Genomic DNA, 26,575 nt, shown 5'->3' with positions numbered 1-26,575 from the left:
AGGAACTCTGATGAATCCCCAAAACAAAATTCAGACTTTCTTGCAGTATGGGGGGAAGACCGGTTGACAGGTAGGAAAAGCACATTATGTATTTTCTCTGATGCTATTTTTTGGCTTCTGTTTGAGAGGTTCCTGAGGAACCTAAGTCTCTCTGAGAGTGAATGCCTGGTTTCTGCTACACCCAGTTGTTGTCTGTTATGCCCTTTTCTTGCACGGCTGGTGAGATGACAGCCTCCGGCCTGCACACCAGTACAGCACTGGGGGAAGCCCTTTTAGCAATGCAACCCCTTTGGTGACACAGTAAAAATCCCAAACACCACAATTCTGTAAAATCAAAACTTTGCAACTTCAGCTTCTGATGCACTAAAATAGCCTACAGTCTTGAGATTTTGCTGATTACCACAAATTCAGGATCTAGACCGGGACACAATTGCATTGGCTTCTGCTAGTTTGAAAATCATTCAACAATGATACCCTGACGATTGGCCAGATCGTGTTTGTGGCCCCTTGATGGGGTAAGAAAAGCACTCAGGTAAGCGGGGTCCTGCAGCAGGGAGAGCTCTGACACCAAAGACAGCTCAGGATGGACCACCAGGAACACCTCAGTCCTTACAAGAGTAAGGAAAGGGAGGGAAAGAAAAATGTTGAGGCCACAAAGTACTATTGACAAGTATATTTGAGAATCAAAACAACTTTTAGCACTGTTTTGGGGATGGAATGTACCTGGCAGTTCCTAAAACAATTGAATTTCTGGTGCCAATATGAGGGGATAAGTTTTCTATCAGATCATGGGTACAAGGAATAAAAGAGCATAAATTAAATTTGTTCTGACTATCATTTAAATATCCGAGCTTCAAGGAGATCAAGCCCCTGGATAAGCCAATCAGGATGCAGATCAAAATACGATGAAGGGATGAGGACTACTTACATGACTGCATATTGCAAGAGCAAAACAACACACATGATCAGTTCCTCTGTATAAGATGAGTGTGCAATATTTCAGATTTCATTTAAATCTCTCTTTGTGCATCCAGAATCAAGCATATTTGCATGTTTAGGTCTGATTTGGGGGATTTCATTAAAGCAAAAACAAGATGCCCACATGCCACCCCTCTCACAGGTATATTTGGTAAGCGCTGGTCATTAAATACTTTGGGAATTCATCTTATTTGACTGCACCATATGAGTATAATAGGTTATAAATACCCTCCAAATCCACTTACCTAAGATGGTCTATACAGTAGTATGACTGTAAAAGGTCTACTCAAATTGATCCATTATTTGAATTTTGCCTCTGCACTAAAGATTTAATTTCTCAGAGATACTGTACTGTGTGCTACCTTTAACGTCTTTAGTGTCTTTAGTTCAAGTTAGATTTCTGATAAACAATAATCAGCTTTCTGAAAAATAACGTAGCAATGTGATCATCATTTAAGCAATGCCATACAATGGGAAGCACACTATCCTATCTCAGCAATGTGCTGTGTCCTAGGATGGATCTGTGTACAGTTTCATCATGCTTTATGTTGTGTCAAAAGGCAAAAGGCCAAAAAAATTTACATCAAACTAAAAAAAAAAGGAATATTCTTGGAAAGAGTGTACCTGGAGAACATGGATACATAAAAATGGAACTCATACAATACTCAAAGCCTAGCATAGGTACCATCAGATGAATTATTTTAACAGTAAATTACACTGTTCAGTGCATTTTAGTGTTACAGAAACTTGGTAAGTTACCCAAGCTGATACAGTTAAATGATACAATCCTGAATATCTAAAAAAAAAAACAAAAACCCTTGACTAAATAGACCTGTTGATGTGATGGTTAGTTCAAGTCTTTATTTTTAATTCAAAAGCCAGTTAAAAATGCACACATGATAAATTTGGGAAGATCTCAAGTGCACCTTCTCTCTAGCTGGTTGGCCATTGATTTGACTTTCACTAATATGTGAATGAAGTTTGACAAATACCAGTCAAATTTCTAAACAAAGTACATTTCAACGCATCACTTTAAAACTTTTTCTAAAATTGTTTTAAAACAAGAAAAAAAAAATCATGATCTTTAAAGTAGTCTTAGGATTTCTCTGTTTATTGAAACTTGGGAAGTCACTTTACGTGAAGATTTCCTCTTCTGTTTGAAGAAGGAACAGAAATCCAGGAGCTGGATTTTAAGAGGGACTCCACATGTCAAGACACTCACACCATAAGACTTCACCCCTGCCATTTACTTTTTCCATCATTGTATGTTCGGCTCTACACCTTCTTTTAGGTAAGGGACAAGCCTAAATACTACTTTTCAAACCATTACGGCAAGGGATTTATTTCCTGAAACCAATACCCATCGAAACCATCTTTATTACCCCTCTTTAAAAATACCCTTAAAGACAGAAATACTATATTTACCTGGAGTATCAAAATACTAAGCAATTGTATCTACCTCAAGGGAGAAAACAGATGAAGAACAGCAACTCTTCTGCTCTAGGGAGACTTGGGATCTTCCTACTTTGTCACCTGAGAAACATCTCTGACATCTATTCCCCATGCAGAAGAAAATTAAATGCTACAGAAACTGCTATCTAGGTCACACTGTTTTTCTTACTGAGACAATATGAACTTTTAGAAAGGAATTCTGTAATTCCCAAAGCTTAATTAAAGTATAAAAATGCCTTGTCATGGGTACTGAACTGCATATACACATCTGAAATCTCCAAATAATTAGAAATCGTTCTTTTATGGTAACATGGTAGTCATCAAAAACCTGAATTACTGTGCTCATTAGGTTCTGAATTACTACCACATAAAAATCAGCTAACTATTAACACATAAGTAAAATCAAAACGGAAATAATAAAACTAAGGAAGGTACAAAGAAGGGTAACAGATACTGAACAAGCTTTGTATACAGAACGAACAAATAAACTAGGGCTTTCCATCTTAGAAAAAGGAAAGCTGAAGGAGGTTATATAGGAAAGACTGCAAGTAGCAAGAGGAAAAGGAACAGGGTGCAATCACTTAGTGCCTGCCTCCAGGTAATTTCATTGCCTAGCCCTCAGTTCCTGTAATGCCAGAGATGGGGGAAAAATAAAGGGGCACTTTTACTGTCATTTTTAAATACAGCATATAGTTATTGTGTGGAACTGATTGCCACAGGTTATTGTGTATATCAAAAGCTTACATGAGTCCAGAATACAGTTATAAATTTGCGGAAGGAAAGCCAGAGGCTGGTAAATACAAGGATATCAAAGATTACTAGAAAGCAGGGGGAACATATCAGAAGTACCCTCACAGCCTTGTCCTTTTCTTACGCTCTTCTCTGGGAACCTGTTTTTGGCTGCCATTGGAGACAGAAGGTTGGATCAAGACAGATCCAAGTCTTAGTCAATGCAGTTACACTCTTCCATTAAAAAGAAACAGATATCCATCATTTCTTTATTATACCTATGCAACCCCTGTCTGAATTAAATCACTAAACAGTTAATACGTGAGTCATTGTTCCTTCATCAGCTTCCCTGATTACAGTACTGCCTCATCTCAGCAGTTACCGTGTAATATTGTCGAAGTATGTGGCATTGGACAGGCGGTCAGAATAGGTGATTTTGATTACATTTTTAAAATTTTCATTTCAATACTATTAAATTCCTTGTTCTTTCCTATCCTTTTGTGGATAGGGCTCCAATCAGAAAATGGGAACTGAAATTCAGGTGTATCACTTTGTCTACATGGAGAACAAATTTAAGAATAGCTTGTGTATGCCCTCCTCTTGCTTCATCAAGCTTTCTCATTAAGCAACGGGCACTCGTAGGAAAAAGAGCAAGTTCCCTGGGACATACCAAGCCCTAGATGGAAGACAGTGTAAGCAGAATTAGGGACAATTTCCTCCTACCTTGCTGATGAGCCTGCAGCATTTCCCAGCAAGCAGAAGGAGATGTATGGCAGACTACTACTCATCACCTCCGACCTTCCCAGTTGGCACCAACAAGTAGCCAACTATCAGGACTTGCTACCACCTAAACGTTACTGAACAATTTTGTCCCAGAAAAGTCTCTTTGGAAAACTGGCCTCTCTGGCAGAGAGGCTGAGAACAGTGTTGCTGAAAGACGGATGATGAACCTTATTGTTTGCAAGGTTCAGATAAAGTAATTTAAAAAAAAAAAGTGACAGTTTAAAAATTAATGGCCAGTAATAACATCCTCACAAATAGGATGCTAAGCTAAGATCTGTATTATTATGAAATGGGATGACTCAGGAGCTGACAAAGTGGTTCTACATCCTTTTTGGATTGTCTTGCTACTTGCAAAATCATAAAATGCAACTTTTTTTTTTTTCCTTATAACAAGGGGGGAAAAATAGCCTGACTCTTTGATAAGTACAGATCAGTGATGTTACTTTATTCCCCATAATAATCTAACCTCTCATGTTTATTTTTGATAAACTTTTCCATGTTTTCTGTATTCAAAAAAGGAATCAACTTCAGAGAAATAATTATTCGATAATGATCTACCAGACACTTTTCACAAATTTATCAAAGCATCTTATAATAAAAACAGTCAAATGTTTTAACCGCAACCACAAAGTGATATAATCAGCAAATCTGAACTGTGAAACAAGTTATAGAGCTACAGTAAGAACCAGATGGAGTGAGCATAAAATAATCATAGATAAGCCAGCATAAAAGAACTTAACTTTAGAGTAATCAAGGTTGAGATGCTCAAGGCAGCCATGGGGAGTCATACACATTAAAATTAACAGGAGACCCATGTAAATCAGTCTACTTCTTATATTTCAGTGAGGTTCAACACATGGAACTGTAGGTGTCTCATTTAACCATATTGCTCTCTTTGACAAGTGGTTTGGCAGTATGGTCAAGGAAAATATATCTAGGAGAGCCACTCTCAGTATGCTAAACTACCTAAAATATCCAGATAGCTGTTAACTTCAATGAAAAACAGAAGATCTTGTGAGGACTTAAACTCTGACATTAAATGGCAAATAAATAAAAAAAAGGTCTGAATGAGCCTCAAATGCATGCAGCCCTAACGCCTGAAACTAAGCATGATCAAAACAAACAAATGCTCAGCAAATAAAAACTGCCCATCTATCACACAGCCAACAGCTGTCATTTGGCTTCTGTAACCGACTTCTTCTAAATTCAGATTTTCTGCAGCGATCAATACTGTAAGATATTGGCAACCTAACCGTGGTTCCTTGGTGCAGGAATCCGAAGAAGAAAAAAAAAACAACTCCCAAACTGTTTCAGAATCTTGGTCTGCTGCAAAAAACAATCGATCATAATTTTAAATACTAAGTGAACAGTTAAGTCCAGAACACACTCGTAGTTTTTGGTTTTCAAAATCAGATAAACAAGCATATGCAGAGCAGACTTCTTATTCTGCAAACTGGTAGCATAAAAGTGAAATTACAGGTTTATGACCCTCTTGTGGCCACTTTTTATATTTTTTGCTGAACGGGAGATAGAAAGGAGAAGTTTCCCCTTATCAGGGAATCCTTTTTGTCACCTAACACACCTTGTTCGCAGACACACAGAGCCTAGAATGTTATCACGATTTGGGTAAAGCTGTATAAAAAATGCAAATTCAAAGTCTCTGTTTCAAAGATAACAATATAAATGGTTACAAGCAAGGAAATTAATGCAGGCAGAAACAATTTAATGCATGCATTGCTTGTAGTTTTTGTTAATCACTTTTTAAGTACTTAAGCACAGTAGTAGCTAAAGAGAATTCGAAAGAGAGATTACATAAAAATGTTTCCAAGTGGGTGTTTCACGCTGAGCCGCAGTCTGCCGTAGCAGCGCTGATTAATCACGGAAGCCTTGCCTTCACTTTCAAGGTCCTTAATGGCCCACCACAATCCCATCCCCACCCTCTCCTTTCAGGCATCAAAAAGGTTTCCTGCCTCCATTCTGTACTGCCAGCTGATGGCAGCCTCTGGCTAAGCTCAGCCAGTCAACCCAATGCATTTTCTCATGCTGACTTTCATGTCTAAGGGAAGCTTTCCATTAAGATTCCCCAATGCCATTCCACTGACACCTTTTAGTCATGACATCCTCAACCCTGAAAAAACCTTAAGGCTTGACAAAGGTAAGGCTACTTGGCAAGCTGGAATCACTGTGATTGCAGCTCTCCATCTCCATTTTCCAACTTGGACCACGCTGGAACCTTAGGGTACAATCCTCTAACGGCTAGAATCCAACTAAATCAAGAATGGAAGGACAGAGGAGCAAGACTTTGCCTTTCTACCTAATAGGACTTCGCTGTAATGCAAAATCATCTCCTAAAACTGTGAGCTCCTTGAATTAGAGACTTGGATTTTATTCTGTGTTGACACACTGTCTGGCACCATGAAGTCCTGGTCCATCAAGAGCCAGTGTAGATGAAGAAATACCAGAAGTAACAGCAACAGCAATGACACTGTACTGTAACAGCAATTAACCTAATCCAAATGACTAGTTCAACAGAGAACTGATGTACTGGCCCTGAAAGCCAATCCACATGCACTTCAAGCAATTGTCTTTTAATTCACCCTAGTTGCCATTTTACTGAAACAATTCACCTCCACAAAGGTAATGCTAAATAAACGTGGTTACCTACAGCCAGCACCTCAGCAGTGTGTGGATATATTCTCACCAGTACCAGCCCTAAATATTAACAAATTACCGTTCTGGGAAGCAAGATGACGTGCGCTCAAAAGATCTTATCCGTGTCCTTTGAAAGGGACAAGAACTCACTGGTTCTCAGTGGTGTTGGCACAAAAGCTGGATGAACTGCAAACCTTCCCAACAAATTCTTTTTCTAAAAGGTGCTGATCTTTTGGGTGGAAAATTTCACAAATAATCACAGTTCTATGAGATGCTACTCTGAAGTATTGTACATTTGGTCTTTAGGGCACCAACACGTAGTTGAAAAACTAGAAGAACTGCTTCTTCGATTCATTATTTGATTTGATAAGGCCATCTATCAATTAAGTGGGGCCGCACTCTGAAAAACCCAAGCTGAGCACTTCTCAAAAGCCAAGAAACCCTGCAGGACTCTCAGCAGCTCTTACCTTGGTGACACCTTAGAGTGTTTGCAAACAGCAGACAAGAGGATTCTGGTTTACTTCAGCCTAATTAAAATGTTTTAAAAGAATCTAATTACAATATGCCAAACCACACAAATGTAAGGATCTTTCCTACAGAGAATTAGTGATGAATTGAATAATTTTTTTTTAATCAAACTGTTGGCAAGCGGTGTGGGTTTCTTGTTTGTAAACAACCATACTAATGCTAAACATATTTATTCACAACTTGACACGAAATACAGCTCTGTAATTAATCATTTCCCTATCTAATTCAGACAAAATAAAACCCCAAACTTGTACCCCTCTCTTACTATGAAACAGTCAGTTACACACAAATGAATAATTATCTGAATTATCAACTATCTACAGATGCACAGCTCTTTTCAGCCCAGACAATGGCACACCCCTGATGCATGCTGGTAATCCCTCACACATTCACTTATTCTTTGTTTCAAGTGAGGAAAAACTCCTTACATATTAAATAAGCTCAATCACAGGCTATTTAAACTATTGTTTCAGGTTATCTATTAATTGCAGGCTTCCCTATCTATATTCATTGCTAAGATGCCAGCAGTCTTATTAATTGAAAAATGCCTGCTTGAGTGGGTAAAAAGTCAAAGGCCATGGGTTAAGACTAATTCTGTAAAAATACAGTAACATTTAAGCTGTGAAAAGTTGTCATTGGAATTAACTACTTGAAATCCTGTCTTATTTTGATAACACAAAGGCTGAGTTGCAAGGAAAAAAAATATTCATTAGAGTTTATTTAATTTCACAGGCTCATATAATTTGCAAGAATAATTTGCTTTTCATATCAACAGATGTTTAGATTTGAAAGACTGTATGACTATACTTCCTGTAAAATGGTATTTTCATCTTCTGAAATTCAACAATTAGGAGTCAGTATGAAGACAGAGAGAGAACTATGTTGCTTATGTAAAAAGATTCAGTTATTTGAAGGAATGTAATATCAATCCCAAATAGACCAGAAATGTGATATGCTACTTGAATATGATTTTGACTATAATGGCAGAATTTGCATGTTTTTTTTTTTCTTTTTTCCCCACTTACATGGAAAAAATAGATTTACAAGGTCTTTAGAAGCTCACTGCATTCAAACAGAATAAAACTAACATGCAGGCATACTGTGCAAGTGACATCTTTCGCAATCCAAAACTTCTGCTGCTGATAAAAATACAAATAAAAACCACAACACAAACAACTAAAGACACAAAAGAACTCACCACATGCTAAGACTTAGACTAGAATAACATGATTCCGCTTCTTTCCGACACTTTTTCATTACGTTTAACCCTTGAACTAACAAAATGCCAAATCTCTTTTTTTTTTTTTTATGACTTAATACAAGCTTGCTCTAGAAGTCTAACTTAGAAGCCAACCACTTTGTTTAGATACCTGTAACTCACCTACAGAATTGCAAACTGGTTGTCAGTGGTGTGATGGAAAGATGAGTAAGAAAGGAAGAGAAACAATTTAACTTCATAATCCATGAAGCCAACTGAATGATTCTTGAACAACAACAGATGATAATACATTCATTATCAAAGTTTCACTTTGTCGTTTGTCTTCACTGTCTGCAGCTGACAGATACACTCATTTATAATCCTTTGCCAGACAGACTGCAAAACTCTTTTGAATTAGTCCCTCAACTCAAGCCTATGAATTCAATTCTTTCCACAAATGACTGGGCAATGTTTCAAAATTTTGCTTCAAGACACCCAAAAAGCCCTGTATCTCACTGAGCAGAAAAACGAACAACAAGCTATTCCATATATCGCTGGAATGATGATTCTTTTCAGAATTACAGAAAATCTGGATGAATATTTTTAGAGGTATCAAAAGGAAAGCATGAAGAAAAACTCTTTGCTCTACAAACTCCTGAGCAGTTCTAATTTTGATCCAAATTAGAAGTGTATCTAAATTTCTTAGAACTTTCAATAGAATCCAAACAAAAATTGTTATTAAACCTGGTTCACTGGCTATTCTTCCATTTCACTTAAATACCGTAAATAGATTGGACCATACTGTTCATAACCATGAAGAAAACTACTCTCCTTTCTAAAGTTACATACTTTCTTTCTTCTTCGTTCCAAAGCCAAAAGTATATTACAACTGAAATTGAATAAAGAAAAATATACAATTTACAGAAATAAATCCACAAATTAATTAAAGATGAGGTAAATGGTACAGTGACTACTGTATCACTTCTTTCCTTTGGGATTATTCTGGTCATAGAGAACGAGATTGTTCAAAAAATCCTCCATGAGCACATGATCAAAGCTATCTCAGAAATGGGAGGATTACCAATTGCGACTCCAGGCAACACATTACTGCAATCAAAATTGATGCAAATCAGAAATAAGAAGCACTGAAAAAGTATGAAAGGTCCTTGCTGAGACAATCAGTACATGTCTCATAAATACCGAAATGCTTTCCATTTGCATCTGTCATCATTTCTTGATTTTTCAACTATTCAGATGAGAAATCCAAACATTTGATTAACAATGTACTGAGAGGCTTTAGACCTCAGAGTTAAAAAATGAACAAAATGTGTCAGCAAGTTACAGCTACTCATGCATTATTATTAAAATAAACAAGCATTTATAAAGGTTGCTTTGCAAGAGATTATTAAAGTAGTAACTTGATGTGAAAGAAGCAGCATTATCGAGGATCTAAATGAAGTCAGGTAGGATTCAGAAAAAAAGTTCCAGAATAAAAGGGTCAGTGTTCATTTAACAGAAAACTAGCAGTGAATGGCTCGAGGTTTCAAGATATGTATAAATTCTTTAGAAAGGTGAGGAGTCACATAGCCAATGGTCTAAAGGGAGAAAATGAATTGGGGACAGTCAACAGAAAAAGAGAGGGAACAATAATAAAACAACAATGAAATGATTCAATTTACCAGTTCCTGCCCTCTTATCTGTGAATATATTTTTCTGCTCAAGTAGAGCAGCAAAATTGTTCTACTTGGCAGCGTTTTATTTATCCTGTCAAAAAAGAACACTTGCTCAAAGTTCAAATAACTGAGTTTGTGTAACAAAGCATCTAAATACTTGTGCAAAATTCTTAATTTTTTATATAAGTTTTAAATACTTAATGAAGCAGAGATTACGAACAATCAGATGCAGAACCATTTCACAACAGTTTCAAACGCAAACAGGTGTGCTACCTCACAGAGCAATCAACATAGTTATATTTGTCTTTCATTAATCCCTATGTGATGAATTCATTTACCTGTTCACATAGGGAACATTTTTTTGTAGTCACCATATCAGAAGAATATGCAGAGAACATACAAACCAATTTAAAATAAGTCATTGCTATTGAAATTATAATTTCAGATTGACCTTTACAAATACATTTAACCACATCAAGCATAAAAATTTTATTTTAGAAAAGTCAATACAAAGTTTTGGTAAATTAAAAAAAAACTTTGAAAGTCTGCTTAATATTTTTTAGGTTTGTAATTGCCTCACGTAGGGTTTCCTTTAACTTTTCTCTCGTTAGGAGCTATCTGTTAAAGATTACTGTCAGAGATATAATGACTAATGGATGACAATTCTGACCCAAACTGGTAACACTCATGTCTGGTGTTTACTGCTTCTTTATCTTTTCCTTGAAGGACAGGCTAGTTTGGATACAACAGCTCACTGTCTTGGTGTATCAAAGGAATCAAAGGAGGCTTATTCAAGCAAATTACCAAGCCAAAACCAAGGATGTGACATATCACTGTCACCAGGATGTTTGGATTCTTAGTCTAAGCAGTTATGCCTCCGAAATGGCCATTGTTTTTTGCACCTATTTAGAAGGAGCACTCATTCAATGTCATCGTCTCAGTTATTTTCTGGCCCAGACTTTAACTTCCCATAAAATTTCCTTTCCTGCAAAACAACTGTGGTCCAGTTAATCACCATTATAGCCTGCCTCTATTATTACCTGCTAGGTTTTGATTACCAGCACCTCAGCAAATTCAATATCACTGATTTCCACTTATGGCTACAGCTGTGATGATGACTTCTAGAAAACAGTGGAACTGGCAGAAAATGCTGAAGCAGTTCTACACTGAGAGCTCGCTGCTTTCCCCTTGATATAAAATTCATGCAGAAGTTACAAAGCTACCTTTGAAATCACTTTTTTTTTTTTTTTAAACCAATGATATCCCATATTCCAATACTGTGGAAATGCAACCCTCCTTTATGCCCCACATTTATTATTTGACAAATGAAATTCACAAACACATCTAATGGGAGAGCTGTGAATGCTCCCAGTGAATAATGGCTCACATGAAGGCACCAAAATTCTTTCAAGCATTTTGCAGCTGAATGACTACGAACCTACCTGGTGCTAAGTCTAATGTTGGCTCATCCATACATCAAAAATAAGCATGGAATCGGTTAAACATTGCACACACCTGGGAGCATTGCGACTCAGATACAAAACCTCAAAGAAACAAGAACCTTTCTATTGATTTCTGGATAGCTCTTTTGGTTTTCCAATTATTAAAAAGCTACAGGTAGCAGTTTCCTTCAGTATAACAAGATGCTGAAGTTGTCGCCTGTTTCTCATTAATTTTTCATTTCTACAAGCAAAAGTCTTTTCTGGGAGCACTCAGTGGCAGTACAAGTCTGTTCCATTCACTTTTCAACACCAGACATGTATTTATTCCTAAGCTTTCAATTTCACTGCATAGCTTGCTATGCAACTTGCACACATCAACCACAGCAGCAGACAGCTTTTCACCAAAAACTTGTAGCTTGACATATACCTTGTCTTGCCTTAGGCTTAAATTGATTAATTCATCTTTCACTTGTGGTAAAGTTTTCCATTTAAAATGTTTTAGTAGGAAGAGGCAGATTTTAAAAAATGAACCAGAAAGACAACTTCCAGCCTGTTTTTCATATTTTCAAACGTAGTATTACACTGCTGTTAAGAAAGTTTTTAACTTAATTTTGCTGTTGCTACCTCCACGCTCTTTGGTTTCAGATATTCCTTCCTGTGCAAGACAACTACAAAGCAATAGCTATTTCAATCATTTATTCTCTTGCAGCTTCCTGATGACTGGAGAGTTGACTGAAGTTCTCACTTTTTTGCAAGACAATGGAGTTGGAGAAAGCAGATATAGTAAAAAAATCAACCTATTACATTTTTGAATGGAAGATTACATAGTAAGTTTTACAGTGAGATTACAGCACAGACAAAAGATAGATAATACTTTAGACAGCAACATACTACAATTGGAAGCACAAACTCTGAAAATTCAACTGTGAAAAAATGGACTCTCAAGCATAAAATTAGACAAATTATGGATTTGTCAAGCTCACAGCTGTGTGTGGTATCTTCTTAAGTTCATATATGAACATTGAGAATTTCTTTCATAAAAGGTACATACTAATTCAACCACAGGACTTTCAACTCAAAGCAGGGATTTTTACTCAAGAGTTTGCAGGAAGTCACACTAGATGATCTTAAAGGTCTTTCCTAATCTTCAAATCTGTATTTCGAGGAGCACATATAGATTTGGTTTTGTGTAACTCCCAAGTATGTTAACATATTGAGAGTATTACAGGTATTAATTTTGCTTTTACCCTTGAGTAAAAAGGGCAGATGGGATTTGGCTTTCCCCACGTAAGCAGCTATGGGTATAGAACCAGCAGATACAAGGCTGCTCACCTACTTTCATTTTGAAAGGCTGTACCACATGAACTGTTGACCAACAATTTATTTATTTAATTATTTCATTAAAGTGCTGAAGGTATCAAGGAAACTGAATTCAGAAACACCGAACTGAATCGCAGATCCTTGACATAATGCAAAAACAATGCACACCTTAATAAGAACAAAAATAACCGAAAGATTCTCAATCAAGCAAAGGAAACCAGAGCTAGCGTTTCCCTGGATATAGACTCAAAGTCATAGAAACAGGAACAACTAGGGCATCTTCTGTAATACCGATGCTGACAGTGCATCAAGAAGGAAACAAAAGAGGCTATGGTAATTTCAGGGTTCATTAGAAACACAGAGGGTGGGGAAGAAATCAGTGTTTGCCAAAAGAAAAAGGGCAAAATCAGTGGGGAAAGAGCTTTAGGCTCTAAGGCTTTAATTTCAAGCTCTTAAGTGACTATTATGAATAATGTAAAGTTAAAAAAAAAAAAATCCCAAGTTATTTGTGTCTGCATCCTCTAGAAATGCAGACACTAAGTTATTTAAACACAGGCTTCTACACAAAAATAAAGATAACACCGTAAAGGTTATATCTTAGGTGACCCTTCTTCATACATGCCTCGAGCATCCTGTCTCTTATTTTACCTAAACATTCCTGGTGAGTGAATACCTACTGACTGGAGCATACAGCAGGTGCTTCCTCAACTGAGACAAAGATACAATGAGACACATTATCTTCTATCTGCCACTCCAAAACCTCCTCTGCAGCTTCCAGAATCCAAAGAGAATCTTCCATTGACTGAAGCAAGTGCTGGATGTGAGCAAAGGGTTTTCCACTTTTTAGCAGGGATAAGTATGCCTAATATCAAAAGATATCCCTCCAACTGCTTCTGCTGACCTTCAGTAGTCCTAGAAGGTTGGACACATTGTCCTGAAGGTGGTACCTAATACAGAGGAACGCACGTTTTCAAGTGAACTGAAAATCTTAAAACGTAGCATTTACGAAGTCACAAGTAATTTACGGTGCTGAGAGTAAGAGAGTGACATAGCATCATCCCGAGGAACACTAAAAGCAGCAGTAACCTATATATGCAAAGAACAGATGACTGATCACCAGTATATCCATGAGCTGCTCCCTTGACAGCTCATTGTGATGGGAGAACTTGAGAGGAGGGAAGTTTAACCTAGAAAATAAATTAAACATCTACAAAAAGCTATGCTGAATGGATTGAAACAGATGAAAAAAATAACAAATGTTTTGTTCACTCAGTTTAGTAACACTATGCATTACAACCTTAACAAAGATAAACTGATTTTCAGCTGGTGTTCCCCTTTATTAGGGCAAAGTGTGGTAAGGATGCAAAATACTCATGTTGTAAACGCTGTACAAACAGCGTGTAAAAGCGCTGCATTTTGGAGGTTGCTAGAAATATCTGTTTCCAGTTAACACTGTGCATCTGCTATTCCAGGTGATGCTGTTCTGTGGCTTGCAGCTGAAGGTCACAAATTGCAAAGAGCAGCAGCATTACCAGCTTGATTTTCACTTGTATTTGAGAGACAGAAGGCCACTTTTAGGTCTTTTCATATACAGAGCCAGCCTGACTAGCTGGCAATAAAATGCTACACCATACTATTCTGCAAAAGAAATGTAGAGAACACCATTGCTGAAGACCAGGAAAGATTCGTCCCTTGACAGGGTCAGGGGAACGAAACACAAGCATGCACCGTGTGCCTAAACAGACAACGGGGAATCTGCAGAGGAAAGGGTATTTAGTGGCAGCCACGACATCCCATTTAAGCATGAAAGCAAAGTCGGAAGCACTGTTACGTGGCCTGTTCTCTAACCATGCAGCTGCACACATTACATTCACATTTCTGAGGCTGTATTTATCCCGATGTTATAGCCTGAATTAGTGAATATAATGAAAGCAACATAAGCAGTGGAAATCAAAACTATTATTAAGCTTGTAGATTAATACTGCTAGTGACTGTTCACCTAGCATGACATGCAATAGACACGAGGTAGCTACTAAGCCATTCAAACCATGTATTTTAGAAGTATGTATGATCCTTCCTCTCTTCCCCTCCTCAAATATTTATTTTCTAATAGCAATAATGACCTCAGCATTCAAGGCAGTCTTCCAAGATTAATGACCAGTGGAGGTTAATGGTCCTTAGCTATTCTCTGAGCCATCAACTCCTCCCAGCCAGTCATTAATCCCCAGAAATGCCTTAATGCTCCACTTATTACTGCTTAAGCATCAAGCCTGTAAATTTTCACGGCATTAAATCTCAAAAAGTAACCTTTTTCTCTTCACAGGCCACTATTTCAACAAACCAGACAGATGAAATGAAATGAAAGTGACTTCGCTTTATAGGGATTCTCCTCAGCTTTGCAAAACAGTAGTATTTATTTGTGTTTATTTGCATTTATTTGTTTTAGACACTAATAAATAACATCTCCTTTCCTGTCAGTTCACTAAAGTTCCTGACAAAATACTGATATCCAACCTTCTTCAGCCAGCATGTCAGCAAAAAAAAAAAATATAATGAGAACAGTTTTTATTAGTTTCTTTCTGCCGCAGGAAAAATCACAACATAGAGGAACTACTATTACTCCACGCTGCTGCTGAAGATGGCATTGATTTTTGATACCAATATAAATATGTATACATGTACTTTTTAAACTTTCTACCCCAAAACTCAGCACCAGTTACATCGTGCATTAGAAGACCACGTGATCCAGAAGAGGTGGCACGGCACAACTCAAAGCCACATGATCCGGCTTCTAATGCAGGCTCTGCCACTGAGATTTGTGTGACTTTGGAACAGTCATGATGCTTCCAGAGACCTTTCTCTTTTCCTGCTTCACCTGTTTAAACCAGAATGCTAAGGAAAAGGAAAATCCCTTTACAGCAGGATTCTGTGTAAAAGACCTTGATTTCAGCCAGGGCTTCAATTCAGTACTGCAATGTAAACAATTAGAAATCTTTTCCAATGGCCCAATAAACTCAATGCTCACATGGAAATACTTTGTACACCAAAGTGGTACAGCCTGTAAGAACTTTTCCTCCAAACCACGTATCATTTTTTTGGAAAGTTATGATACATGACGAAGTACTTACTTAATCATCTCTGGATTCCAACAGAACAAACCAGAAAAAATAAAGCAAAAGCAGATGTCTTTATTCAAATGGTAACATCATCAAATTTAATCTATATTCATTCAGAAGGTCAATTATCCAAATGCGTCTAATTTAGACTGTACCTGTTCTAGACAGCCTATCAATCATCTAAAGGGCAGCCTTTGCCTTTTTCTTTTTCATTCTCTTCGTGTTTTGAATGGACATCAAAGTTTACATTCTTTTCCTATTGTCATACTCTGGCTAATAAGACCTGTTTTACAAAGCACTCACAACTTGAATTCTCTGACGTTCAAAAGAAAAAGAAAAAATCTCTGTAGGGTTGTGTCTACGTATGACAAACAAAGCAAGATTTCATTATTTCTCAATCATTTTTCTTTGAGGAAAACACCACAATTCAGAAAAATGTTGACATTACATTTAGGAGAAGACTAGACATAATATCGGACTATTATCATACTCATTTATACTGGCACTCAACTAGCATTAGTTGTGAAGGCAACAGGGCTAGCTGTCAGACAACGTGCAAATTGACAAGCTATTAGAATGCCAACTGGATGTATTCAATTAGAAAATTTACTCCAGCGCTGAGAAAGCTTGCGTTTAAGATAAGGCAGAAACATAGCGTGTTGACTGAGGAAAAAATGATAGAAAATTAATAAGCACAGAGAGAAATTTATCTCTTGCTTTCTGCAATAAAAGCTACAAAGAGATTAACCATAAAATATTAACTCTAAGAAAAGTAATATCCAAAATGAGTCAAAGGAAATAAGTGCGGGCAAGACTATGCAATGGTTTTGCCTCAGTAACTGAGGTCTTTTTTTCTTTTTTTTCTCCCCAAACACTTACCCATAACCTTTTCACCCCCTCCCTTTTGATGCTCTCTTTGTTTTATTCAGACACAGAAGTTTTACAGAGTGAGAAAACGAAGGGATTTATGCCAGGTCTAATTTATCAAAACCTACATGGGAATGGCTTAAAAGGATAAGAAATAAAAGTTCTCCCTATTCATTTATTTACCAACTGCAATCAAAATTCATCACCTCCTTTAAAAAAATTTAACAGGGTAGGAAGGGCTGGAAAAAACTCTGGGCTGGAAAATAGCAGCAAGATAAGGGGAGTTTACTTGAGATTGTCACGATAAAAACGTGTATGAAACATACACAAAAAACTGGTATGAGTGATGGGAAAAAAGAATAAAAATTAGTAAGTGATGGTATGGGAACCTATAAAGATTTAACTGTTGTGAGCTTGGAGTGACATCTCTTAGGGGTGCCAGAGATACATGTGTGCTGCGCGCATTTCCCTCCAGGAGCAACAATAATCATAAAGATATAGCGTATGCACCATCACATTTTATTTCATACAATTAATTTGGTTTAAGCTTTATGATTTTGATCTTCTGAGGAACTCAGTTTCTATAGAAACAATTCTGTCACTGATGCAGCGCGTGAGGAGGTGCGTCAGTGAAAACTTAGTTTATGTATTATTTTGAAATCTGAAGTAAAAACAAAACAAAACAAAAAAAACTGTACTGAAATGTATGATATACCTGTGGCTACACCAACTACCTTTACCTAGTGGACAGCCAGTGCTGCATTGTACTGCAACCAGCCTAAGGAGAAACCTTGTCCCTTCCCCCTGAAGGCAGCCAGCTCAAAAATTTCCATCTCTGCGACATGACATCAGGTTAGTAGAAGTTGGACCTCTTATACACACCCCAAAACAAAGGATTCTGTCCTAGCATATCACCTTAGGCATGAGGCATGTCCTGCATCCAACAGGCCCCCTGCCTTCAGTCCTAAATCCCAAGAACCAGATTCCCCTCGTCTCATCTCCTCCTGCTGGCTTTTCTGTTCTGAATGAAATTACTCCAATTGTTCCAGAAAGGTATGAGACCCCTCCTCTTGTCCTCCTGCTCAGATTTTCCAAGATGTGCTGCTGTGACCACAGGAATCCTACCAGGTTAGCAAGGTGGCTGGAACCCCAGACTTTCACCAAGGCATTTTTAATAGTTTCTTGGTGGCCCTACTTTATGGTCTCTGCTAGTTTTCTTCTGGAAAACTGAAGCTGTAAAAACACCACAAAAATTACAGTCATAAATACTATTTGGAAAATAAAACCAGAGAGGAATCTATAGTTTGTGAAAACAAACCCCAGGTTCCCAAACTGTCACAATGCCAGCATGTGGTATTTACCTTTAAAATTCACAGTTATGTGAACACTGCTAAAGACTGGGTATACATGCATGTACAAAACTGCATACATGTGGTAAAAAAAATGTTTAGTTCACTCTGCACAAGAAAGAACTGAACAGGTATTAAAAACATAATCTGATTGTAGTTAGGGGAATGCAAAAAAAAAACCTACTAACACTAGTACCAGGAGTTGTGTAGCTAACAGAAATATTTCATTGTGAGGAGAATCAGACCTTGACTGCTCATGGAAATAAATCTCTTCCTGTGACAGCTTTGAAATTTCATCTATAATGCTGAAAAAAGAAATTTGAAAATTATGCTTAGTTAAATCCATAGAAGCAGTGACCTTCAATACCTCTAGCATTCAAGGAAAAGACACCTCTGCTTCTGATTGACGAATCCATTGGAAATACAGACTCAGCAGCCCCAGAACCAAGGTTGAGAAATGCAGCCCAAGTGTCCATAACTCACTCATTCAAACTTACTCAAGCGGGTTTTCCTCTACCAAGAGAATTGCAAGATCCAAGACTCAGCCCTAGAGTTAACAAGTAATCAGGGAACCACAATCACGTATGAACTGATCTTAAGCTTCAGAGTGACAAAATAAAGCACATGTTCCTGTAATATTCCAAATTAATAGGGAAATGTATGCCTCCAACTCCAATCTCAAATTATCCTTTATATTTACTACATAAAGGATCTATAAGCAGCTCAGTAAAATACTAACTCTGTAAACGTCCATTGTCCCTTGAACGCCACGCTGCGAATCAGGCATTTCTCTGATACGCCCCCATGCAGGCGATGTAGCACTAACACAAATGAAAACCAAACCACACTGAAACGTCACGACCCCTCTCCTGCACTCCCCAGACCAACCTCCAGAGCAGCCCAAAAGAGAAAAACCCACCCAAGCTTCCTTACAGGCCAGCAATTAAGAAGGAAGTTGTGGCTGTAGCTGCCTCTGCTTGCGCTACTGAAAGGTACTTGGAAACACTCGGAGAATTGCTGCAAAACCTTTACAGAACTGGAAAACATTGTTAGAGCTTTAAGTGCTTTTGCCTCAAACCCTTCAAGACCCTGTGTTACCTGAAGCATTAGATAATGCCTTGGTGCCTTGCTACGTTAAACCCATAGTTCAGGGCTGAAAAGCTCTTGAATACACGAGCAAGATCAAAGCAGGTAAGTTCAATAAACTGTGCAGTCATTGTTTAGGGGCTTCAGGAGCATCACTTCCACAGCATGTTGGAAGTAATTTTCTCTGGTGACATGCTATGTTTTGTCTTACTGAACATTTAACCTCTAGATTTGGACAGCACACATTTGGCATGGGCACGTTTCTTTAGGGAACACCAGAGTGGTTACTTCAAGTGACAGTTTTCTAATTATTCTGTCAAGCATCAATCTGTGAAGTTCCACGTTCCTCCGTGCCCTGACTGACAGGGCAATCAGCGCTTTACTTAAAGCCTCTAGAGCTGTTCCGGCCTGACAAATGCTTTTTAAAAAAGCCCAACCAACCCCTCCTCCCCAGTGTTCGGAGGGAATGTAAAAATCTGACTTCCAAAACTACTCCTCACTTTCTGTGAATACAGTTCCCCAAAGTAACCAAAAAAATTGCCTGAGTACATATAATGCAGCTGGGGAGAGGAAAATGGATGAAACCAGCGTTTTCTTTTACATTATAGTAATTAATTTCAGGCATTTTATTTTGAAAAAAAAAATCAGTTGATAAAAGTACATCAGAAACAGAGAATGAACTGAGATAATGCAATTATTCTCACTAGGAAGTTTTCATCTCTTCTCTTATGAGAGAAAAAACACACCACAAACACAGCACTTGATTCGTCAGGAGTAATGGGAAGTCAGAATACCATCTTCCTCTGCTGAGAGTTGTATTGAGACTTCTCTTGTAGTATTATGGTACCAGTGACTATAAGAAGTGGGAAAATGAGGGACTTTGAGAGAGAGACAATTGGCCTTACACCAAGTTCAGGGAATAATGCAAGCACTTGAGTAGTCATGACCACTGTTGCCTAAATAGCACAAAAGTACTTCATGCTCTTTTATCCACCACGCAATTACATTCAACACTGGGGCTAGCTTTTTGATCATCAAGTTGGTGCAACAGTAGAGCAGCTTTGATTTATACACCAAGATGCTGCACCTGAGAACTCAATGGTGGACAAGCTCTTCTTGGCCCACTGGGATGATCCCGTATTGCTAGCGATCCACGTAATCACAGACATGAAAAGCAGGCCTCTCAGTACGGGATGGCAGCACCAATACTAGCATGCCACTAATACTACTGGCTGCTGCGAACAAATTGGTGTTAAAGTTGCTCCTATGGTTTTAAATGTAAACTATGAATAATGCAGGTTTGGTGACTAGCTCTTCATCATGATCATAACCAAGTCCTCTATAGTAAAACACGCTGCTTGAAATCAGCAAGCCTCACAAATAAATGAATTATCAAGTCAGGTGTCAGAGTGGAAGAGTACAACACATTTGATCACAAAGCAGAGTGAACTGCAGGAGATTTCTCTCTAGAATTAATGCTTAATTCTGTTGTTTTTTCTGAAGACATTAAATATGTTAATATATTCACACACACAAAATTCATTTTTTTTCTTGGACCTGAATCAAAACTCCCAGCACACAGACTACCTGTGATTTATGAAGTGAAGAAAGGAAGCCTGTTTTAATCAGCACTCAAGTCTAGTCATAGCCTCGCAATGGCTGCGTAATTGGTTTTCTTGCTGGACAGCCTAACGCTAGATGATTTCTACATATAAATTATCATCTCCAACAACAATATGGCATCATTAGTTTTCCTTAATGAACCAAATTCCTTCTGGATAAGGTTATGTCAAACAACATACTACTGAAAGTAGTTTCCTTGAAGGACTGAAGCTTACCTAACCCAGCACCAGCCTCCAGGAGCTGCTCATCGGTCCTAGCAATGAGCCAGTTTCGGCACTCAATCTATTTCTGTTTTTACAGGTTTGGTCTTGCCAACATATCCCCCTGGGCTTGTTCATTGTGCTGCTGGATGAGCACCGGTGCACACCCTGGGAGGGAGGGTGCAAACAAAAGTATTAACTTAGATAAAACTCAAACTGCCCAAGACCTCATTTCCCTTCTCATAAGGGAATAGCTAACCACTCATACTACACACAGAGGAAGGAAGTTCTTTGATAAAAAGCCTAAAACTGCAGTGGTCAGTTAAGGGAAAATCTGTTCCTCTGCAAGGGGAAAGGCTGAACTCATCTGTTTTCCTACTGAAGTGAAACAGATTTTTAACATTATTAAGGGAGATAAGCTAACATTGCTGAAATGTAGGCACTATCATAGTTTAAATCACTTTTATTTTACCTTTTCAGTACAATTACTTACATAGTTTGTAAGACTAAGTGAAAACAAAAGCCTATTGGAGATGCTCCTCTAACTAGTACACACACGCACAAAAACAAGACAACTGTATAGGGCCCCATAAATTTTTGATTAAAGACAAATCCTTCACAATTCAGAGAACATATACTCAATCAGTGGTTGAAGAGGAAAACCTCCAGGGAGCAGCAGGAACTAAACAATTCTGATAAGGTTTCTGTGACTTTCCAGCAAATAGTAATTTGCTCTTTTATATTTCTTCTTGAGAAGTCAAGCATTGCAGTCCCAAACCTTTAAATCAAATGATTTGCCGGGCATCAGGCATTCAACTTTCACCGCCTACTATAAAATATTGACTCTGCACATTCATTCATTTCTACCCAATAATTGATTTTTTTTTTCTTTTTGCCAGTTACAGGAATATAACAGTGTTCTGGGAGGGTGACTTCATCAAGATTTAGTTAAGGAAAAGAAATTCTCAGCATTTTCAGGTTTTAATCTTGTCTACATCATATAAGCATGTGTGCCATCTATTTTCCTAATGAGATGCTTTCACTCTTTTCCCCTATTATCATTATTAATTCCAAATCTACCATGCATCCATAGTTTACACGAAGGCTCCTGCTTTAATCACGAAGCTGGCACTACTCTGTGAAACAACAGAGCTGTATGTTAACTTTTGCTTAATGGCATTTTCAGCTGGAGCCTGTTTGTAAATACAGCTCAATCTGGCATGAGTTGGCACAACAGATTTCATTCCCTTTTCTGGTAAAGTGAATGTTGGCTTACATGGTCAGCCCAAATGTCATCCACGGAGAAATGCCATCTGATGGCACTGGTGGAAGGTCTGCTGTGTCGCCTGCACTGAGGCACTCGGAGACTCTTGGCCAATGCTCTGCCATCCTCTGCCATGGACAACTCGTTGGCAGCAGCAGAGCGCTCCTTCTCCTCCGCGCTCCTGGGGAATGCACATCTGGTGCTCGGCAGCTCTTATGGCTGCTCAGGCTTACCCTTAAATAACTGTAAATGGCATCTAAAGTACAGCAACACTCAACAGTGCAAATGGAAAAGGTTGTGCGCATTTGCACACAATTTGTGTAACCAGCAGCAATACGTATGTACGCAGATACACACATGCATTGCCATTTATACACATGATTTGCTACAGTGAAATGTAAAATTAAGAAAAAATATTACTATAAAGAAAACACCCTATTATAGGTACTGCCTAGTACAGTTAAATATTGAAGGGTAAAACACAGACCACATATTTTGAGGCCAGATATTCATCTTCCTATACAGTATAGTTTTTCTATCAGAAGATGAAGCTAAACTTCTAGCAACAAGAGTAAGTACCCATTTGCGGTAGATGTGGACTTGATTTGCCAAGCACTTAAGCACATGACAAGCTTTAAAAGTGAATAGACTAATTTATTTCAGCTTTATCCATCCACTCAGAATAATAGATAATAAAATATTAAAATCTGAAACAGGTTTAAATATCTTCTTGAATTGGAGCATGAATAATGAAGTTGTGAAATAATTCAGTCTCACCTGAAAAAAACAGATTCAAAGGAAAGAAATAGCTTTTCCCTCTTTCATTAAGCCATATTTCAAATAATTATTGTCTCTTCCAAAGCTTTTTCATCATTCTGTGCTCAGCTATGCAAATGAATGGATGAACACAGGCCAAGGAATACTTTTTCTTATTCGAATATAATTAAATACATCCTTCTGATTGGAAACACAGAGTGCATACTGCTCCAAAACCGAAGTTCACATACTTCTGAAAAATACATTTCCTATCTCAAAATTATATTATAAAAAAAGCATACACACTGGAATACAGAAACTATAAGATGCACTGTATCTCAAAAACCCATTTACATAGAAATGGGTGGATGTTCTAACAGATCTTTTTCCTAAAAAAATGCCAATAGTTTCAAAAGCTATATACCTTCCAGACCTGCACATTATTCTCAGTCACATCACTATGCCAGACATTTCAGATGGCATATGGGATTAATAGTAATATAGACCAGCATCACCTATCATAATCTGTTTCCTGTATTAGGATGCAAACCACAGCGCAACTGTCACAACAGAGACAAGTAATACATCTGTATTTATTCACATAATTTTCCCTTTCCGAATAACCACGTCACTGAACTGGGCACAGCAGTATTAGGTCACTTTTTCAGCTTAGAGACAAAAGACAAAAAGCTCATTTAAAAAACAAAAAAACACTGCTTCACATTCCCCTACCTTTCTTTTTTTTTCCTTTAGCATAGGCTTACCTTTACACTAAAAATCTTACTACGATCTTTATTCTTTAGTCTTAAGAAGAAAATTTTATGATGGGAAAATGGTCTTTAAATTTTCGAGATTAAAAAAAGGTGATACGTGCTAAAATTAGTCTTATTCTTCACCTAACCTGTGCTCTATCTGTACTCCATCCATCAAGGGTACTTCAGAAATTTTAAGTAAAAACAGTTGATATCCATTTCACTGTCAGAAGAAGAGCATGTTCTACCCAATATAAATGGCTAAAAGCACCTACTTGAAATATACAGTTCATCATCTAGGCCTGTTTCTATCAGGAACAGATGGAGGTGAGGTGATTAGATTTCTTCTTTTTGATGGAAAAGAACAAACACTTTCATAGACAGCCATAACACCTCAAACCACTTAAAAATAATGAGTAATAAAATGCAATTTTCTCTACAAAGAAGCTTAAGTAGGGAAACTAAAATTTTTAATACATTATTTCGTACTTGTATTATGAAATGGTTATTCTTTCATTACTCTGTATGCTAGACAATCTCTAAATAGATTCATAATAAACTACTCATCTCACCAAGATGAATTACCAGATCGAGACTCCCAAAATATCTTCCCTTTTTATCCTAATTGTAAAATGAGTCACACAAATTTTCAAAATTTCAAAATCAATTTGTAAAGTACAGTAAAGGATTAAACACCTTTCTAATGTATTATGCATGGCGTTTCCTTTAACTAGGCAATACTAACACCCACAAACATAACTGCACGTTATATTCCACACGCTGGATGTGATATCAGGCATTTGGCAATTACAGGTGACACTGCAAAGTTTTCAAGACGAAGATTTCTCTTGTTTAAGTAATAGAAGACTTTCCCCAGTGTTATAAACCTCAGTCATCATACTAATCCAATATTTCTAATACTGACAGTTAAAATAACAGACCTAGAGTAACAGTGTACGGCTATCCAATTCCACCACTGCTGTTCCACCAACCCCAGCAGTGGGCATTTTCCAGCTCAAGGGGTTCCTGCCACCTTACTACCTGAATCCACTGCCCTTTCTTGGCTTTAGGCCTGGATTTGAGGTGAGACAAGTAATACACCGCTATGACACTGAAATAAGAGATAAGTATAATCAATTCATTACCATGTAATTGTCTTAACTCAAACGCTTCCCACCACAGACATACTGGCTCATCAAAGGGTTCCTCAGAAAAGTCCCAATCCTCCATGGAGGAAGAAGCCCTTAAAAACACTTTATCACCCTGATCACTCATGAAATGTAGCTCAGAACAAGCACAAAAATATAAAAAATCTTGATCACATAGCAACTATCTTAAAAAGGGTAAGGCAGACTGTTTTCTGAGGAGCTGAAAGCTTCTGCTCCTCTGTACTTATTTCAGAAGAGACACCATTACAGAAGAAGGTAATTGGCACACAAAATTGGAAAAAAAATATTCAAGTGACCGAATATAAAGCCATCCACCAGTTGAACGAAACACGTCTCATTTGCCAGTGTGGAAGTTGTTTAGATAGATCTCTCCCGCCTCCTTCACCACAGATCCATCCAAACCTAACGGCTACATTTCTATTGTGGTCCCTTCACAAATTTTTTCATTATTTCCCTTTAAAGGCAATGCTTGTAAATTTTGCCTATTCTGTATAAGAGGTTACAAAATCTCTGCAAGTTTTTCTCTTGCTTAATAAGTATATTTTCATATCCAGCTTTTAAGATTCATTATAGCCAACTTCAAAATGCCAAAAGGCACTCAACTTGTCAGTGTCAACAAATAATGGCAGTCATGTTAAAGTATATTTACATACCAATTACTTAGGACTCAATAATACACATGCCCCTAAAAAATATATTACTCTTGATAATAAATCAAGAAAACTCTAACCATTTAAAAAATGCATATTTGTCCTCACATTTTAATAAATATCGGCAATATGCTATAAGTCTTTAAAAATGCTTAAGTGAAATGAAAGAATGCTTTTTCAATACTTTAAGTGCTCTAAAAGATGACTAGCCACTTTAAATTAATACCTGTGAAATTGCAAAGACACGTTAGAAGAAATCCTTGCTCAAATTCTATTAGCCTGTATTTTCTCTCCAACGTAGCACTAATAGAAATATGGGAAAAGTCCTAAATGACCCCAATAAGCCCATACCCTATAGTTTCTGTAAAAGAACTATGAGTGTTAGTACCTTGCAGATGCATGTGCTCAATATTCTCCATTAAAGGCACAGTATTTGTACAAATTACTGATGAAGAAAATACAATATTTTTCATACTTTTTCATACTTTTTCAACTTTTCCCAGCTTTACCAGATGTTTGAGCTCTGATAGGTCTTTTCCATGTCTACAAACTGTCACCCTGTGATAGTAACCTTAAACTTTCAAAGGCTTAAAAAGCCAAAGCATTATTGCCCATGTAAAGCTACTAATCAGAGCTTTAGATTTAGATCTGTTACCTGAAAGAGGAAAAGAAACCTGAAGTCCATCCATTGGACCCAAGGCAGAATCTACTCTTCCTGAAAAACCCAGGCTAAGTTTTTGTTTGAGGCAGTTCTCAAATGCTTGTATAACCTGTAAGCTCCTTATGCAAACTGCTGACGGACTCAATCACCTTTTCTGCTGGGCAATTTTCAGAACAACTAACTTAACTTTGCTCCTTTGTAACCTTACTACATCTTGCCTTACCACAACTGACATTAACCTCCAACACTGGGCTGACTACCTGGGTTAACTAACGGTTAAAAGGACTCTCTACATGCTATTAGGCAATAACATTAAGACGACAGTAA

At 37.5% G+C, this 26,575-nt stretch overlaps 1 protein-coding gene across 1 annotated transcript in view; it reads right to left on the bottom strand.

The window, feature by feature from the left end:
• The window catches only part of SUCLG2 (succinate-CoA ligase GDP-forming subunit beta), a 114,184-nt gene that overhangs the window by 12,993 nt on the left and 74,616 nt on the right, over nt 1-26,575 (bottom strand). The gene's annotated exons all lie outside the window — the stretch shown is intronic.

This window comes from Anser brachyrhynchus (genome assembly GCF_964034855.1).
Source record: "Anser brachyrhynchus genome assembly, chromosome: 10".
Lineage (NCBI taxonomy): Eukaryota > Metazoa > Chordata > Aves > Anseriformes > Anatidae > Anser > Anser brachyrhynchus.
The sequence above is the reverse complement of the archived record's forward strand: the minus strand, read 5'-3'. Positions and strand labels throughout refer to the sequence as shown.